The 20,817-nt window shown below is 42.7% G+C and overlaps 1 protein-coding gene across 1 annotated transcript in view; it reads left to right on the top strand.

The window, feature by feature from the left end:
* Window positions 1-20,817, top strand: part of LOC147678105 (uncharacterized) — a 105,049-nt gene that overhangs the window by 31,395 nt on the left and 52,837 nt on the right. The gene's annotated exons all lie outside the window — the stretch shown is intronic.

The following is a 20,817-nucleotide window of genomic DNA, read 5'->3' as shown; positions in this document are numbered from 1 at the left end:
TTAATTATTTTAAAAAAATTAAAAGCCATTATTTGTAATATCAATACATCTAAGTCACGTAAATACAACACATATTGCATTGCAAATGCTATAGGTGTCACGTTTGCGAAAGTTAAAACCATTGGCATTGTAAATGACAAAGCTATTAACACCTTAGCTGCGGCGCAATTCCCTCCCCAGTGCTGCGCTGTCCATTCGAACTAGTGCTGAATGAACGTCCAATGGACGTGCGTAGCACTGGGGAGGTAGTGCTGCCGTCGGCCAACGCACCAATGCAGCACTTAAGGGGTTAATTTCGCTATTTTGAAAACCAACACATAAATAAAAAATGTGTCATTTACAATACCAATAGCTCAAACTTTCCTAATGCGAGACCTATTGCATTGCAAATGCTTTTTATGGCTCTTGTTGTTAAAGTAAACATCGGACTTCACTTCCTTATGCTCGTGCCAGCTGAGAGTGTCACTTAATTTGTTATTCAAGTGAACTTTCCTCTCAATAAAGATGTTTATGGATGATTGTAATGCTCCAAGAAAACTCTTTAAAGCTATAAAAGCCTAATAAAAAACATTGTAAGTGACACCCAGGTAATTTAAAGATTTGCACAGATTATCCTCTGTTAAAAAATATTTTCTAGACATGGACCCTTGATAGTCTTTGCTGAGGGTGTGGCTTTCACTGGAAAAAGATCACCAACAACCGTTTTCTGCACACTGACGTTCTGACTGGGAATCTTGCAAATCTAATTGTTCTCCAGCATCTTTGAACTTTACTCACTAAAGCCAGAAGAGGGGGTTCTACCACATGGCATCAGCTCAAGGCATGGCCTTTCCGGGTTTTCGGCATGGTTTTTCAACCCTCTACTCTACATTTGAAACCTGCAAGAAGTTCGACTTCACACACGACTTGCAGATCTTCTTGCATACAACTTCATGACTTCGTTTCTCTAACACTTTCCTGGAATTTCTAATCACTTTTCTTATGAAAAGGAAGACACTTGTTTCTGAGACCGGGAATCCTCCAACAGGTGTGTCCCAGGTCCAGTCCAGTAGCTCATCCAGCCCAGGTTTTTCTTTGCGTCCTTGAACTTGTAGTCTCCTTTTAATTCTAGAATGAAAAAACAGCTGTTTGTGCAGCAGGGTATCTTGAGCAGTGTGGTTGTCTGGAAAAGGTGACTCTTGATGTTCAAACCTGTCCGAAGCTGGCCAAGGCATGACTACTCAATGCTGATGATGGCTGTGACATGACGCGGCTTGAGGTGTACCACAGATTACAATAATTCAGTGAGTCTAGATTAAGGAGTGCAAGACAAGCTTGTCTTGGGGACACAGGAGGTGAACATCAATGAATTCCATTTTTAAAGGAGAGGGGCTGAGACGCATGTTTAGGTTTAGAGTAAGGGAGTGGATAAACATTTACCCACAAGGTTCAGAACTAGATGTTCAGAATATACCCAACAACAACCCGACAAAGACAGCATTCCTTCTGTATGTGCACCAAACAACAACCCAACAAATACAGCATCCCTCATGTATGTGCACCAAACAGCAACCCAACAAAGACAGCATTCCTACAGCAGACCCCACCGAACTCAAGAATTACCGCCCCATCTCTCTACTCCCGTTTCCAGCCAAAGTCATCGAAAAGACCGTCAACAAACAGCTGGCCGCCTTCCTCGAGACAAATGGATCCCTCGACCCATCACAGTCCGGATTCCGTGCCAACCACAGCACCGAGACAGCCCTCATCGCCGCCACTGACGACATCCGAGCCCTGATGGACAACGGAGAAACAGCGGCCCTCATCCTCCTAGACCTCTCCGCGGCCTTCGACACGGTCTGCCACCGCACCCTAGTGCAGCGCCTCAGCAACGTCGGAATCCAGGAGAAGGCACTAGAATGGATCGTCTCCTTCCTCGACGGAAGAACACAAAGAGTCCGCCTACCACCGTACAAGTCAGAGGCCCCCGAAGTCATCTGCGGCGTCCCTCAAGGATCCTCGCTGAGCCCTACTCTCTTCAACGTCTACATGAGCCCCCTCGCGGCCATCGCATGCCAACACAACCTCAACATAATCTCCTACGCCGACGACACCCAGCTGATCCTCTCCCTGACCAACGACCCCGCCGCCGCCAGAGCCAACCTGCACGAAGGGATGAAAGAGGTAGCCGAGTGGATGACGACGAGCCGCCTGAAACTGAACTCAGATAAGACGGAGGTCCTCATCCTGGGTTCCTCGCCCTCCGCCTGGGACGACTCCTGGTGGCCCCCCGCCCTGGGCACCGCACCCAAACCGACGGACCACGCACGCAACCTGGGGTTCATCCTGGACTCCTCCCTCTCCATGACCAGGCAAGTCAACGCCGTCTCCTCGTCGTGCTTCAACATCCTGCGCATGCTGCGGAAGATCTTCTGGTGGATCCCCACTGAGACCAGGAAGACCGTCACCCAGGCCCTCGTCACCAGCCGACTGGACTACGGCAACGCACTCTACGCCGGAACCACCGCCAAAATCCAGAAGAGACTCCAGCGCATCCAGAACGCCTCAGCCAGACTCATCCTCGACATCCCACGACACAGCCACATCTCCGGACACCTTAGAGACCTACACTGGCTCCCGGTCAACAAGAGAATCACCTTCCGCCTCCTTACCCACGCACACAAAGCTCTCCACGATCAAGGCCCGAGCTACCTCAACAACCGCATCAACTTCTACGCTCCCAAACGCCACCTCCGATCTGCCAGCCACGCCCTCGCCGCCGTCCCACGCATCCGCAGAGCCACCACAGGAGGAAGGTCCTTCTCCTACCTGGCCGCCAAGACCTGGAACTCCCTCCCGGCCGACCTGCGCCTGACCCAAGACCACCTCTCCTTCAGGAAGAAGCTCAAGACCTGGCTGTTCGAGCAGTAGCGGCACCCCCCACCCCCCAAGCGCCTCGAGACCCTACGGGTAGGTAGTGCGCGCTATAAATGTCTTTGATTGATTGATTGATTCTGTATGTGCACCAAACAACAACCCAACAAAGACAGCATCCCTTATGTATGTGCGCCAAACAACAACCCAACAAAGACAGCATCACTTGTGTATGTGCACCAAACAACAACCCACAAAGACAGCTTTCCTTCTGTACGTGCACCAAACAACAACCCAACAAAGACAGCATCCCTTATGTATGTGCGCCAAACAACAACCCAACAAAGACAGCATCCCTTGTGTATGTGCACCAAACAACAACCCACAAAGACAGCTTTCCTTCTGTACGTGCACCAAACAACAACCCAACAAAGACAGCATTCCTTCTGTATGTGCACAAAACAACAATCCAAAAAAGACAGCATTTCTCCTGTATGTTCACCAAACAAGAACCCACGAAGACAGCATTCCTTCTGTATGGCACCAAACAACAACCCAACAAAGATAGCATTCCTTCTGCATGTGCACCAAAGAACAACCCAACAAAGACAGCATTCTTTCTGCGTGTGACCTAAGCAACAACCCAACAAAGCATTCCTTCGGTATGTGCACCAGACAACACCCACAAAGACAACATTCCTTCTGTATGTGCACCAAACAACAACCCAACAAGGCATTCCTTCTGCATGCGCACCAAACAACAACCCAAAAAAGCATTCCTTCTGTATGTGCACCAAACAACAACCCACAACGGAAGGATTCCTTCTGTATGTGCACCAAAGAACAACCCAACATACCTTCTGTATGTGCACCAAACAACAACCCACAAAGACAGCATTCCTTCTGTATTTGCACCAAAGAACAACACGACATAGACAGCATTCCTTCTGTATGTGCACCAAACAACAACCCACTAAGACAGCATTCATTCTGCATGCTCACCAAACAACAACCCAACAAAGCATTCCTTCTGTGTGTGCACCAAACAACAACCCACAAAGACAGCATTCCTTCTGTATGTGAACCAAACAACAAACCAACAAAGACAGCATTCCTTCTGTATGTGCGCCAAATAACAACCCACAAAGACAGCATTCCCTCTGCATGTTCACCAAACAAGAACCCACAAAGTCAGCATTCCTTCTGTATGGCACCAAACAACAACCCAACAAAGATAGCATTCCTTCTGCACGTGCACCAAAGAACAACCCAGCAAAGACAGCATTCTTTCTGCTTGTGACCTAAACAACAACCCAACAAAGCATTCCTTCTATATGTGCACCAGGCAATGACCCACAAAGGCAGCATTCCTTCTGTATGTGCACCAAACAACAACCCAACGAAGACAGCATTCCTTCTGTTTGTGCACCAAACAACAACCCAACAAAGACCGCATTCCTTCTGCATGTGACCCAAAGAACAACCCAACAAAGCATTCCTTCTGTATGTGCACCAGACAACATCCCATAAAGACAGCATTCCATTTGGAATGTGCACCAAACAACTACACATTAAAACCTTGGTCTCCAAAATTAACTTGAATACTGCACACCCATCCCCCCACTGACATCCAATACAAATGTACTAGAATTAACCCTCCACTCTGAACTCTCCTTCAGTGCCAACAAAACCAATACAGCATGCAATAGCTCTCCCTCTTAAGCAGAGTGAACAATTTGCTAACTAGGACTTCAGAACAACTGTTCCCATCCAGTCTACTAACACCCGGACAAACCATAGTCCTGTTTCCCGGCTTCTGTGCCATTATAGTCATCCCATTGAAGGGTGTGCTATATTTCCAGTGTCTCACCAAAAGCATGACCACATCATTGCAGCGCTGAAGTACATACAGCATTTCCCCTATATTCCCTCATCATTTTTAGGTCAAACCTAACATTGCAGCGCATGCGCTGCTCGCTTTGCGAGGCATGCAGTATTCAGTGTAGGGGGGAAGGTTTATGGGAGCTCTGCACACTCTCCACCCATCTTTTTCATTGGGTTGTGTCTTAAATGCTACCTTCTGATTGGTTGTAGGCTTGTTAGTCCCTCCTTATGATGGCCATGTCGTCATTTGTGTCCTTCCATGGCTACTGGCTCCTTACCTGCATAGACTACTTTCTTCCTGTGCCCCCCTTCCGCAGTCTGATTCCTTCTTGCCCACCCATGCCCCCCCCCTTCGTCGCTTGTCGCCCGGCCTCCCGTTTGCAATGCAATTGGACTCGCGTAAATGCGAGTTCTTTTCCATTGCAAATGCTTGTTTCTGTTGCCTTAATCACATTTCTGACAGATGCAGAATCAGAGCTGGAATGTAACTAGAGCCGCAGTAGAAATGTACAAGGATGTCCGGCATGTAAATGCCGCTAGCTTAAAAATGACTATTCCCTATCAACCAAGGCTGCAAACACAAGTTGCAGCATAAGCAAACCCACTTTAACGAGTTTATTCCTTAATTATGGGAATGATTGTGGCATCGTGTGAAGGCTCTCTCTTATTTACATTTTTTCAAAAATATTCTTTTTACAAAAAATAATATCTCTTCTACAAAGTCACGCATTAATTTAATAAATAAGTAATGTCCAAAGTTCCCTCTTATGATTATAAATCCTAATAGGCATGCTACCAGGCATGCCAATCATCAATATTGTCTTGTTTCAAGATGGAAGCCGGCCCTTGACGAAGCTTCGCATATACGTATACATTGGGCATTCCATGTGTATTGGTAACTGCCTTGGAGATCTTGACGACGGATGTCGACCAGGTAGCAAAGATCTTTGACGGCGGATATCACCCAGGACGCCAAGATCTTTGACGGCGGGTATTGCCCAGGACTGCAAGAACTTTGACGGCAGTTGTCGCCCAGGGAGCAAAGAAATCGGCGGAAAGGTAAGTGGGAAAGGGGCAGAGGAGTGCAAATCAGCAACTCTAGGTAAGCCGTCCAGATGGAGACCTCGCTCTGCACTGCAGTCGCAGGCCCATGCCATGCCATGCACACGGCCATCCCTGCCAGTTTCATTGCACTCCTCTGAATGTATGTGGCATCAGAAGCCGAGTGTTTGTTATAAATGTTACGGGTGTACTAAGTGGTTTTACTAGGTGCTATATATCGCGCTATATTAGTGATTACTTTTACAGTGTGTAGGATCCAGTTTTGTGACTCTGAATGACATTTGGTGTTTACAACCATTCATTAATAGCCATATATTTTGAGATGTGCCATAAGCCACCAGACTGTTCTTTATTTGTTGAATGTCAAATCGAATTGAGACTGACTGTTAGAGGTATTTGATACGTTACTACCCTGAGGTTTGAAAGTGTTCTCGTAAAGCAATGCTTTTACTTTTGATATTTTCTGCAACTTTTGTTTGCCGCTAATTAGCTAAAATTTGGGTGAAATGTTGTCAAGTTCTCAAGGGCAACTAGTGAATAACACTGTTGTGACGATGGAGCACTAACTCCTTACTTATAATCGCATTTACATAGCGCTTACTAGCACTGCTTGAGGAGGCGTTGAAGCACTTATTCGGCCAGTTGCATGTTACTCCAGAACCCAATAAGGATTAGTGGTGAATTAGTATACGGTGATATTACATTAATGTGATTCGTGGACATGAGAGTTTATTTGGTTTGAAAAAGGATAGTTGAGGGAAGGGTTTGCATTTATATAGTGGTTGCTACCCCTGAAAAAGCGTTGTAGCGCCTTTGGGCAGGGAGCACGCTACTCCAGAACCCAAACATGATTAGTGGGGAATTAGTATAGGGAAATACGAAATGAATTTAAGTGGTGGATATGTTAGTCTGTTAGTTGGATTGAAAGGGATAGTGGAAGTATAGAAGAGGAAAGGGTCTAGAAAGTGTTGGGTTTTTTTGGAGCTCATAGCAGTAGGAGGAGGTTTGGGATGAGCAAAGGGGAGGTGGTGTGAAAGGTTTGAGGCTTTTTTGGGAAATCTGAATACTTAGAGAGGAATGAGATGATGCAAGGAACTGTAGAGGAGGGAAGAAAGTTTGAGCCATTGGCATTATAAATGACAATGCTATTTATTTATATATTGGCTTAAACTCTCTCAAATGCGAGACCTATTGCATTGCAAATCCTAGTTATAACCTGCTGTATCATAGACAAGGCTGCAGAAATGGTACCCCTATTTACCTGGACAATAAACGTACAGCCTAAGGTGGAAAGGGCCACACTAGAACTGGAAAAGAAGATTGTTACTGAAATTCCTTGTGAATGAAATACATTGTTGTCAATATCACCTTTGATTTGTATGTTGTGCCAGTTGGCAAATCCTACATTTTCATAAGCTAGCCAAGGGTCTTTTTTCTCCTTCCTTGAGTCTACTGGATACTACATATCAGCTCATATTTATGCTACCTACTATAGTGTTTTGTCTTATGTGCTCAAGGAAGTGGGAAGGAGGGTGAAGTGTAGTGTCTTTGTTCAGTGTGTGAGAGAGATAGAGGGAGTGTGTGTATGTGTGTGTGTGTGCGTGCGTGTGTTGTTTGTGTGCCTGTGTGCAAGCGTGGATGGGGGTGTGTGTGAGTGTGTGTGTCTGTATGTCTGTCGGTCTGTCTGTCCAGTAGCCAGATCAAAGTTACGGGCTAGGTTGGAATCAACTGGATCCTGATGTGGCACCCTACTCTGATTGCAACATACTAAGTGTAAAGATACTCTTTGAATACACTTGCACACAGCTTTGCACCTGGAGGTGATCAGACTTTCATTGCATGTATCCGGTGTTGTCCACCATACTGCAGAGGTTCAGTGGCTGTCCTTTGTCTGTACTCAGTCATTGAGGTCCATGATATTTGGTATGCACCCCAAACACACACGCCTACTAGGGATCATATGGTAGGATGGTTTTGACTCCTCTTGTGGCCTCTTTGGACCTGTCAGCCATTGCCTTTTGGTCACTGCTCTTCAGATGCTGCTCAGTATTCATGGTTGCATCTTCATCGTATGTCCACGCTGCTCAAAGAGAGCATCTCTACCCTCCTCTCCCGATGTCCATGTCATTAAACATGTCATTAGACTAACCTGTATTCAGTGTGGATCTGGCACACAAAACTCGCCCATTGCAACAACTCTTAGTGACCACACGTACTCTTCAAATCCCGATAGATAAAACCCTGCCTTCCATTTAGTCTGCCCCAAAGTACCTGTGGTGTCTTGGGTGTAATGCATCCTCTGGGTACCATGGTGATGGAAGATGCACTACAACCAGACTCTAGAATGTAGAGATGGTAGTCAGTTATTGCATGAAGCCTGACAGGATAAGGTGTACCTGTTTGCCTCCAATAAACCTATACTTTGGATACCTTAATATGGATCCTCCTTCTTTACATTTTGGCGACGGAGGTCGGATTTTATTGTGGCAAGCAGGAGGAATGAAGAACCTACGCAAGAATTTTCTTCAAATTTTTTTTATATATAAAAACATGTTCAGCTCCTTTCCTGGTTTTTAAAAGAAGCTTCACATTTTTGGGCATGAAGAATTCTTCTGGAAACAATTACATATTGTGAGTAAAAATAGGGAGAATATTTTTTTTTAACAATTGACTATTTGAAAAACACCTGGAATACTTGCGTGTGGAATTGACATCTCATTTAACTTTAACATCACGAACGAGACTGTGTGCAGCATACCGAGTGGAGATTGAAATTTTAATGCAGTGAAGGATCTTCAAATATATAAATCAAGTCGTACAAGTCGTTCTATGCAATTAACTTGGAGCATAGATTACGAGAATATTAACTGAAATATTTGAAACTGTGTACGAGTGGCATGAGGTTTAATTGTTCAACGTTGAAATTTTGGTTGGAAGCCTATGATCTAGATAAAGCTAATTCCCGTTACTGTTCAAACCATAACAACGCTTGATCTACAGCAACGGTACCTCAATTGCTGTCTGTGCATCCTTCAAACGTGGTGAGTGTTCTGGAGCGAGAGACATGTCCGGGCAGAGAAGCAGTGCGTGCTCCCTGTGACCAGCTTCCCCGAACGCTGAGGACGACGGAGTGAAATTCACCTCACGCTGCGTACTACGTCATCACGTGACGCGGGTCACGTTACGTGCCTCCATTTTGTTTTATTTACTTTCGTCAATTTCACTGCGTTATCAATTCTCGTCAGTTTATCGACGAGCGATCTGAATTTTTATTTTTTATTTAAAAAGAAGGATTTCATTCGTAAAGTACTGGATGCCCTAAAAGACGAAAGGTACTGTTTAAGCTTTTCCTTGTGGGGGATTAAAAAAAAGAGGAAAAGGAATCAGAAGATCTTCTTGATTCTACGGTGATGTGCACACCAATTTTGCATGTCGCATTGAACCTATGAAGGAACTTCGGTGACGTGCACACCTTACAGATCTACACGTTTGTTCAGTTGTTTAAAAAAAAAAGTATTAGAAATAACGTCATTATTTTACACATGTACTTATTATTATTAGAAGTGTACAACATTAGTTTAAGCACTCTAACTGGATTAATAGTGTAGTCCTTCTACTTACAGTGTATTAATCAATTTAATTTTAAAGCAAGGTACACAATTACATAAGTAGTTACCATGGCATCTCAAGGAGGGTTGAATACTCCTGTTCCATTTTTACCCCAACCTGGTGAGCCATTAATTAAATGGTCCGATTGGAAAGTGTATTTTTTAAATTATATTGAAGATTTAGAGGAAGAACAAGATGATGCATTTTCACAAACTAGAAAGAAGAAAATGTTTCTTCATAGTCTTGGACCAGAGGGTAATAGAATTTTTAACCAAATGGAAAAGAAGGTAAGACCTGATGACAGCAATACTACATTCCTAGACGCATTGGAGGACTTAGATGCACATTACCATCCCCCAGTATGTGTAGGAATAAGTAGATACAAATTCTTCAAAAGGAAGCAAGGCAAATCAGAGTCAGTTGAGGATTATGTGTCATCTCTAAAGAAATTAGCTAATAATTGCGAGTTTAGCACCCTCCACGATAGTTTTATCAGGGATCAGTTGGTGATGCATTGCAACAAGACTTCCATTCAAGAAAAACTCTGGACTTGTGGAGATTCCCCACTTAACGAGATATTTGCAATTGTTAGGAAGGCAGAGATGTCTAAGAGGTGTGCTAAAGTCGCTCTTAAAGATAATGATAAGGAAGATGGGTTAATGGTAAGCAAAGTATCTCATAATTACCCTAAAAAGAATAGTTCTTCGTCCTCTGTTTCATATAAGAAGAATGTCGGTCCTGGTCCATCCTTTAAAGATAAAAAAGAAAAGACTCCTAATTGCTTTAGATGTGGATTCAATGGACATTATGCTAATGACCTGAAATGCCCAGCCTTAAAATCGAAGTGCAATTTTTGCAATAGAATTGGACATTTCTCTAAAGCTTGTAAATTCAAGTCCAACAAGGATAAGAAAGTAGTGAAATGCATTGAAGATTCTAGTGAACCTAATGCTGAGAATTATGATGCATCTAGTGATGATAGCATCTTTTGCATTCTTGATTATTGGGAGGATGAAAGTGCAGTACTAAATATAAATTATAAATCTAAAAAGCCCACTCGTAACATTTTAATTGGGGGAGTTTTAATTAACATTGTGCCTGATTCTGGCTCTCCCTACACGATCGTTAAACGTGAGGTATGGAAGAAACTATTTGCACATGTCTTAAAAAAGGAGTTATTACCCCCTGACATTAGACCTGTTACATATACTGGTGAAAGAATTCCTATGGTGGGATTTGTGGAGGAGATTTTTGAATTTGAGGGGTGAAAATGTATGGGCAAATTATACGTTGCTGAAGTAGGTCCCTCAGTCCTTGGCTGAATCGATCAAGGCGCATTAAGAATTATTCTAAATGCAAGAAGTGATGTCCAGGTTTTAATTCTTGACGAGGATAACAAGGAATTCCTAGACAAAATAACTTTGCAATTCCCCAAAGTTTTTTCAGGTGGAATCGGGAAATTAATAGGCTTCACACACAAAATTATTTTAAAGGATGGTGCCAAACCAATCTGCCATAAAGCAAAGAATATTCCATTGAGTGTCAAAGGTGACGTCATGAAAGAATTTGATACCTTGGAAAAAAAGGGAGTCATTGAGCCCATAAAAAGCTCAGGATGGTTGGCGCTAAGTGCAAAGGGTATCTTTCTTAAAAAAAAGTTAGTTGAGGCAATTGTGAATGCCCCTATTCCAAGTTCAAAAGATGACCTCAGATCATTCCTAGGTATGGTCGAGTTTTATTCAAATTTTGTTAAGAATTTTGCAGATAAAACTTTCAGTCTAAGACAATTACTTAAAATTAGGGAGGAATTCATTTGGAATGATAAATTACAAGATGATTTCAATAACATAAGGAAAATAATTGTCAATGCTTTTCCTCTCCAAGCCTTTGACCACATCTTACACAACATAATCACCACGGACTCTAGTGGTAAAGGGTTAGGAGCTGTCCTTTCCCAGACTGGAATTGAAAGGTTGGAAGTTACGATTGCTTTCGCATCCAGATCTCTAACTTCTCTTGAGGGGAAATTTTCAGTCATAGAGAAAGAGATGTTGGCTGTTGTGTGGGGTATTGGAAAATTTAGGCAATTTGTGTGGGGCACTAGATTTACTTTACGAACGGATCACAAGCCCCTACTTAAAATTCTTACTTCAGAGGGGATGTTGAAGGCAACTCCTAGTCTGGCAAGAATGAGTCTTAAGTTACTAGGATATACCTATGATGTTGAATATTTACCTGGCAAAAAGAACCTAATTGCTGATTATTTAAGTCGATCTCCTTTACCCGGCTGTGACGACTCATATGATTCATTTGAGAGTAATGAGGTTCCTATTATTCATGAGGACAATGACCAAAGGTTAGTGGCCATTTCTAAAAAAGAATGGGAAGAGAATTGCGATAGAGATGAGATTTTAAGCTCAGTTAGTGGATATGTCATAAGGGGATGGCCACATAAATCAGGTTTGATGGAAGAGTTAAGACCATTCTGGGAAATTAGAGATGAGCTTTGTACAGATGATGGTAATCACTTATGTAGAGGTGAGAGAGTCGTTGTTCCTCGTACCTTGAGAGATAAAATCCTATCTATCAATCATGAAGGTCACCTGGGAATCATGAAATTGAAGTCAAGAGTAAAGTTATCCTACTGGTGGCCTGGGTTGGATAGGGACGTTGAAATGTTTGTTTAAGGTTGCAACGTTTGTGCTAATGCGGACAAATCTTTACGTGTGTTTAAACCCACTCTTGGGTTTAGACATATCCCAGTTTATCCATGGGAGGATTTAAGTATTGATTGGTTAGGTCCGGTAGAAGATTCTGATGGGAATGTTAAACATATTCTTGTTGTCATTGACAATTACTCCAGGTGGCCTGAAGTTGAGATAACTGAGAAGTATGATACCAAGGTAGTTGTAGCATTTCTAGATAAATTATTTCTACAAGAAGGTGTTCCTAGGAACATCTTGACTGATAATGGACCCCAATTTAGATCTGAATGTTTTAAAAAAAAATTGGAAAGAAATGGTATCACCCCTAAGAAAACACCTGTATACCACCCTGCGGGGAACAGTATTGTTGAGAGATTTAATAGGGTAATCATGGGGAGTATCCAGGCCTCTATTTGTGCAGGTAAGAACTGGGAAAAAGAATTACTTGAGACTGTTTGGGCTTATAGAATTACTTCCACCAGTACAAACTATAGCCCGTTTAGGATCCTTAGAGGAAGAGAGCCATTTACTAAGGATAATGTTGCTTGGAACTCAAAGAAGATTTGTGGGAAGTGGTCACCTGCTCTTGTGCGTTCAAGGTTAAGGAAAATCCATGATTCACACATTAGTGAATTTGAAAGAAAACAAGTTACTAAAGGAGCTGAACTTCAAATTGGGGATTGGGTTAGAATTAAACTTGATACCAAGGTCAAGAAGGGTAAGAGCAAGTTTTCTGATCCTTTGCAGGTGGTGGAATTATATGCGAAGTCTGATAGATTGAGTGATAACAAGGGTTGGCATCATAATAGAATGGCGAAATGTAAAGGGTATTTCTCATGTTCTAAAGTCCATAATGAGGTTGATCCTTCTTTTGAATGGATGTGGGATGAAGTCATACAGTGTGATACTGAGGAAAAGGCAGTAAATAGGATTCCTTCAAGTGATGTATTGGAATCTGCACAGTCACCTGCCTCTGCAACATCTACACAATTACCTACCTCTATGTCATCCACACTGTTGCCTTCCTCATCTTCTTTTCATAATCAGAATACAACACGCACTGGTAGACAGATAAAAGTTCCTGCTCGCTTCACGAGCTATGTAGTGTAAAGTAAGTTAAGCATCTGGTAGTTATTGCTCTGCTACTGTTTATTCTGTTTTATCTCTTCTGTGTTGTAAAGGGAAGATGTGGGTTATGATGTTTAATGTTACAATGGTTATGTTTTATTTATGTATAGTATATTGCTTTAATTTTATTATTAATGTAAAGAGGGAAGATGTGGTGTCTTGGGAGTAATGCATCCTCCGGGTACCATGGTGATGGAAGATGCACTACAACCAGATTCTAGAATGTAGAGATGGTAGTCAATTATTACATGAAGCCTGACAGGATAAGGTGTACCTGTTTGCCTCCAATAAACCTATACTTTGGATACCTTAATATGGGTACTCCTTTTTTACAGTACCCCTTCAATTCCCCTAGTTTTTTTAGATGGGACTCAAAAGGGTTGGAGATGTAGCTACTTTGAAGCCTCCCCTCCATTGGGTTAGATTCTGGTCAACCCCTGAGTTATTACACTATAGGTCTGCCTTTGCAGAAATCATGAATCTAAGGAAATCAATTCCTTGGCTACATCATATTAGATTTATTTTAATGACAGGTTTGGGAAACAGTTGGAATTGTCCCTAATCATTCAATAAAACCTCTAAGGTCATTGAAAAAGAGTAATTTTGGAATTTCAAGATTAACTCCTACCACAATAGTTCTAAAATAGGTGGGTGCCGCTTCGCAGTGGAGACTGCTGGAGGGGGGTTGAGGAGGAGTGCTGATTGCGGGACCGCTGCGTGATCCAGGTTGGGGGCCCAGCAGAGGGAGATTGCCAGCTTGCTCCCCATCCCCCTGCCTGCAGTCAGGTTTCCTTGGACCAACTGGACTACAAGTCCCAGCAGCCCAGCGACGAAGAACACCTGAGGCTCATTGAACTACCTCGTGAACACAGCTCGCAGCACCTGCTGTTGCGGGTGCTGCTTCGCAGTGGAGACTGCTGGAGGGGCATTGAGGAGGAGCGCTGATTGCGGGACCGCTGCGTGATCCAGGTTGGGGACCCTGCAGAGGGAGATTGCCAGCTTGCTCCCCGTCCCCCTGCCTGCAGTCAGGTTTCCTTGGACCAACTGGACTACAAGTCCCAGCAGCCCAGCGACGGAGAACACCTGAGGCTTGATTAGCCCCTCCCCCCACCTGTACTTAACAGTACCTATCTCCCGCTACGCGGGACGCGTGCAGGCATGTGCCGGGCGAAGCCCGGGCCAAGGGCAGGCCCCTCTGAGCCTGTCCGAGACTGTCCATGTCTGGGCAGGGCCATCCCTCTTGGTTTTCATTTTGAAGTTCAATTTAGAAGAAGCACAAATAATCCTGAGTAACTGACCTGCCCATTATATTTAAGGCTTTTTATTGAGGGTAAGGTCTTACTACAGTCTTCTAGGATATTGTTTAATTATTGGGTGCAATGTATATTATAACATAGGCTTTGTGATCAAGGTTCATGCGATTTTAGTTTAATTAATTTTTAGAAAATGTCTAAACGTAAGGGAAATAAAACCCCTGTTGAACATGCGGGTGCAACCATTGACACTTATATGGTAAAAGCAGTGGGTGCTATTAACGTAGAGATTGATAGGGCTGAAAGCCGACTATCGCTGGGTCTGAGTAGTCTGCCGGCTACGCCGTCTGTACCATCAATTGTACCCCTTGTTGTGGAGTACGGCGACTCCCCCAGATCGGAAGCTTTATCAGCCCATGAAAGAGTTAAAGTAGCTCCTACTTTGTTGCCCGAAGTACATTTCGATGCCCCCAATTTGTCGCCCAGTAGTAGGGCACCTGCCCCTAGAGTAAAAAGGGGCTGTAGGAAGCAACAACCAAAACGGAGGATAGTTAGTGTTAGTAGGGGACGTAAATCTATCCCTGCTTCTGCTTCTAATACAGATGAACGATTAGATGACACTAATACTGGGGCTATAAATTGTATTCAGATGGATCAGATCATCAATGCATTGGCTGCTAAAATTGATATTTATCTCAAGCCATTGTCGGATAAATTGGATATACTGAATAAAGAAGTTGCCAGGATAGGTGGGGAGCTAACCATCCAAAATGAGTTACTTAGGGCATTGAAAGTTACACCGGTGGAAATCCCGAAAGAGATAAGTAACACAATCATAGAAATAACACCTGCAGAGTTAGTAGGTAATGATGTGCGGGTGAACGATACAAGAGGAGGAAATAGCAACCAAATACTGTGTACTATGGAGAACACTCAGGATACAAGAACTCTAGAGGGAAATTGTAGTCATACTATTAACCTGCGCCAGACTATGCCCCTATGTGGCAGTTTTGACGAATGTACCGACCCTTAACCAAACCCAAGTGGAAGCCCATGATTCGCTTAAGAATAAAACTATCCACTGGCTTAAACATCATTGTGGGTTCCCAGTGAATCATTCAGACCAGATTCTTACTACCAGAAGGGTCAAGTGGATAGGACAATATAAAAAGAGTATACGGGGTGATTGTGTCATAATAAACTTTAAAAAAAAAACATTATGCTAGGACTTCCATTATTAGAGCAGCAAATTTACCCATTAATGTACAGGGTATGACATTATGACCACTTGGCTTCTTCAATAGCCTACAAATGTTTGAAACTGGGGGTAGGAAAGCTCAGAATGATCTGAATGGTCGGGCACCACCATCTAAATTCATGTTTGAGGTACCTGTATTTAACAGATTTCAAGCACTCAGCACCCTCGATATGAATGATTGAGAGGTTCTGGACCACCCTATATTGGATAGGGTGGATAACCATAGGACAACTGTCATAGAGGGGAGATTATAGCTGGTCATGGAGCTAGGACTAGGGATATCCCATGCCAGGTTATTCTTTTAGGTGGAGATTGCAAGATTATTACAGGAGAGGGGGTTCCAACCGATCAAAACACCAGCCCATCGATTGAACCGGCGGCTATGAGTAATAGTACAGGGATATTTATAGTTATGATGGGTATGCCTCATATAATTTACCAGCAGAGGGTTCGGCGTCAGAAAGGGCAAAGGGAGGCCTTTTAATTTTGGTTTTAACAAGCCTGCCACAATTAGTGAAAAGGCTTGATTATCGGGGCTCATCTTCAGATTCTTTGGCTTTATCAAAAACATGCCTGTGATGTTCTATTAATTAATTATTACAATAATATTTTTTATAATTTACGGTCCAAAGTCATAAAGGATTTAGAGATCGAGATTGAGAAACTTAGTACAGAAGAAAATTTCATTTTCAATTTTATCTGGGTTGGAGATTTTAATATTTATTTATGTTCTTTGTCCGTATCAAGGGTTTGTGGGGTACAGAGAAATACAGGCGAAGATGATTTCCACTTCCCCCACAATCTATATGGCGAGTCGTTAAATAAAATCATGGCTAATTATGACCTGGTATTGTTGCAACCTGCACGGGATGGAAGTGGTAAAGAGATCCCTACTTTTACCGGTAGGAACTCTAATTCAACCATCGATCATGTTCCGGTTTCCACTAATATTACCCCCCTTTGTTACACCCCTAGGATAGAGGAATCCTTACTTAGTGACCACAATTGTATTACTTTGATAACTTCAACATGGGAATCCAGGTCTGATAGAATTACAAGAACAGCGGGTAACATTGAACCACACAGACCAAATGGAACTAGGATTAAATGGAAAGGGGTGAATGCGGACAAAGTGTTAAAAAACATAGTAACGGATTGTTCCACCGAGATATTTGATAATTTAAATATCAATAGTGCGCCTGCATCGATTTTAAGGAATTTTACTAAAATTAATTCTTCCATTGATACTATTTTTACATGGCATGTTAAAAGAGGAACCAGTCATAATAAGGGATGGTTTGACCATACTTGCACCACTCTGCTCACACAGCTTAAGCAGGCTCTAACAAACAGACCCAGGGATCATACGCTTGTTGCCAACCTAAGAGTAGATTATAAACTGGCTCTTAAGTGGAGGAAAAAGGAGCTGCAACAAGAGGCATGGGATAAACTCACACAAGGGGCTGAGACATCAAATAGCAACTATGCTGGGTGACAATTAATTCCCCATTTTTAAAAGACGATTTGGCGCCAGAGTTATTATCACATGTAAGCAGCGAGGCTTGGGTCACCCATTTTGCTGGTATATTTAAAGCCAGTGATGCTCTTAGTGCTAATACCGACCCTTGGCCAATAGTACCGCTTAATATTACCTTAGGTGAAGTGGAATAAGGCATCAAAGTAAGCAAGGGTGGAAAGGCACAGGGTCCAGATGGGGTACCCATTGATGTTTATAAAGCTGTCCCAGCATTATGGGGCCCCCTATTAACAATTGTTTTTAATGCTGCAGTAAGCAATGGAGTCCCAATTACATGGGGAGAATCTATTTTATACCGATTTTTAAGAAGGGGGACAAAACGGAGGCAAAAAAGTATCACCCAATTTCCCTTTTAGATTCCTCTGTTAAAATCATGAGTAGGGCACTGTTAGTTAGGTTAGAAGAGTGGGCAGAGACTAACGGGATTTTAGCTAATACCCAATATGGTTTCAGGAAAGGCAGAGGAGCGCTTGAACAGTGCATAAATCTTGATTTAAAAATTGGAAAATATACCTACGCCAAGCAAGGCTCCCTCTACCTTTGTTTTGCGGATTTAAGCAGTGCATTCGATCTAGTAGATCACCCAATTTTATGGTGAATGCTACTAGTACTTGGGGCCCCAGAGGGTATTATTTATTTTTTAGCACGGCTTTATGAAAAACTACAAACCTCTGTTCGGTATGGGGTCAATGATGAATGTACACCTAAATTTAATCTTAGATGTGGCATCAGAGAAGGCTGCGTCCTTGCCTCTCTACTTTTTACTTTATTTATTAATGAGGTAGACGCAGCATTAAAAACAGTAAAATCAGATGCCCCCCAGGCAGGAGGGATAGACATACCACTTCTGCTTTACGCAGACAATGCTGTGCTATTGTTCAGGACCCCAATTGGTCTTCAGCGACTGATAGATAAGTTCGCCGATTTTATAACTGAAAGGAAGTTGCAGATTAACAAGAATAAAACCTATTCTATGGTTTGTGGTAGCGGCCGTAATAAACCGTGTCTTTTTTTTATAGATGGACAGAAAGTCCAACAAGTAGATACATTTTGCTATTTGGGGATTACCTACTCAAGAGATAGAATGTGGTCCCATGAAATAAGAAACGTTCCGGCAAAAATGGCCAAAAGTGCCTATGGAATTTTCAGATTTGCAGCTAAATTAGGCGACAGACGCATTAGGGACACGGTGCAGATATATCAGTCCAGATGGGTCTCAATCGCACTTTATGGGTCTGGGGTATGGGGATATTATCTGGATGGAAGCTTACAAATTAGGAAAACAATTTCCTCAAAAACTTTTGTGCCTACCAACCTCCGCTCCAACAGAACTAATCCATAGAGAAGTTGGGATTAGTCATCTGTCTGATCTGATAGCTCTAAGGCCTTTAATGATTTGGCGATCCATTTGGAAAAAGGAGGAGACTGTTTTTAATAGATTAATAATTAAAGATTGCCTTAAACTGGATAATCATTTTATGATACCCTGGCTAAAGAATATATTGTATGTAGTTTTAAAAGAAATCTATGATTTAAATATTCTGGAGGACCCCCATGTTGTTGCAGAAATGCCCAAAACAGTGCTGAAAAATACGTTTCTGTCATATAGAGCAAAAAGACAGTCTATTAATAGTGGGCAACTCAAGTCTTGTATGTTCTATAACAAATATTTAGACTGTGAAGGTTTCCAGATATACCTGAGCCAGGTGACAAGAAATTCACATAGATATGTTCTTACCAGATTAAGGTTTGGGCTGGCGCATCACCTAGTAGCTTTCCCACATCTTAAAAAGCACCCGGTAGGTCCATGCCCTTGTGACCGCCAAACCAAACAATCCACACTGCACTTTCTTCTCATTTGTAATCTTTAAATGAATCTTCGCATTGCTTATTTGAAACCTATGATTTTAAGATATGGCATTTTTAAAGTAGATGCAGCAATGAGGCTGCTTTTTATGATGCAGGAACCTGATCTCTGTTTTTTTACTGCTACTTTTTAACTTAAATCCATTAATGTCAGAAAAAGTATGATATTTTAAACGTCGGTTTTCATTTGTAGATATTCTCTGTACTAAGGGGCCGATTAGGATGGCGGTGAATCCGCATCCTCCGGGCTGGCAGAAGCCACAGCCGGCCTGGAGGATGCAGATTCACCGCCGTGGACATTGGAAACACCCACCGCCACATTAGGATGGCGGTGGGATCAGCGGCGGACGCCACATTAGGATCCGCGGTGTATGCACGCATATATGGTGGCGGTGTCTGCAAGACACCGCCAGCCATATTAGGATGCAGGCAGAAACATGCTTTTCCACGGCGGCTTTTCCGCCGTGGAAAAGCATGTGGTCTTTTGTGTTTGGGGGCTCAATTGCGGGCCCCCAGGGTGTTGGGTGGTGGGGGGTGCACATGGGGGGTACCTATGGTACCCCCCTGCTTTGGCATGCACAAGGTGGTAGGCACCATGCGGTGCCTGCCAAGTTGTGCATGCCAAAGTTAAACATGCATATTTTACATTGCGGCGGGTGCTGCTCAAAGCAGCACCCGCCGCAATGTAAAATATATGGGATGTGACCGCCAGGGTGGCGGTCACATCCTAATTGCTACGGAGGAACCGCCGCTGCCCCTGCGGTCGGTCCCTCCACCTTGGGGGTGGCGGACGGACGCAAGTCCGTCTGCCATCCTAATCGACCATTAAGTCCATCAAATTGTACAATGTAGTAATTTTATTTATGTGCTTTCATGGTTGATTTTTACATGAACCGAATAAAGCTTTGTGAAATGAAATGAGGTGGGTTTATGGATGTGTTTTGTCTAAAAGCATGCCCTTTTGCTGGAACTATATACGGACAGAATCACATCTTGTCAGGCTCGAACATTGATTAAAGCTGGTCTTTGAATCCTTCTGACGGATGCAAGTTATTTAATTGTATATGCCATAAATGTAATCTGGCTTCAAAGCAAGAGGTTGGGCCTATTGTTATGATTTCTGAATTGATTATATGTATGTACCCAATATCCATGTTAGCCTTTTTAGCTGGATCACTTTTTATGAGTACTTTATGAGCTAAATGTTTTATGATTGTTTTAACATAGTAAACTTTTATCCAAGTTTGCACTTTCTTTTTTATGACTTTTGAAGCAATAGTTTATACATTTTTTAATTTACTTCAGTTGTTTGCTCGGTTTTTGATCTTTGCCTGCGTATCTCTATGAAATCTTAAGCGTTCAACATATAGTGAAATATTACAGATGACATTTACTGGAAGAATTTACTTTATTGTTCTTAACTTTTTCTGCTATTGTTGCTGACTTATATATGTGAATTAATTTTGGATGAAATGCATTTCATTTTGTTAATGAAGATGTATGGGGCTAGACCCCAAAATAAACGTATTTCAAAACACCCTGCCCTGCCTTTGGCAAAATTGTACTTCAGATGGTGAATTTTCCAGGCAGTCATGAGCATGCATACTTTATTGAGCATGCTGGCACTTCCCTAATAATCCTGGCCTGAGACCAGGAAGGGAA

Source organism: Lissotriton vulgaris, chromosome 12 (assembly GCF_964263255.1).
Source record: "Lissotriton vulgaris chromosome 12, aLisVul1.2, whole genome shotgun sequence".
NCBI classification, from domain to species: domain Eukaryota; kingdom Metazoa; phylum Chordata; class Amphibia; order Caudata; family Salamandridae; genus Lissotriton; species Lissotriton vulgaris.
Note: the sequence above shows the minus strand (reverse complement) of the source record. Positions and strands in the feature narration are given on the sequence as shown.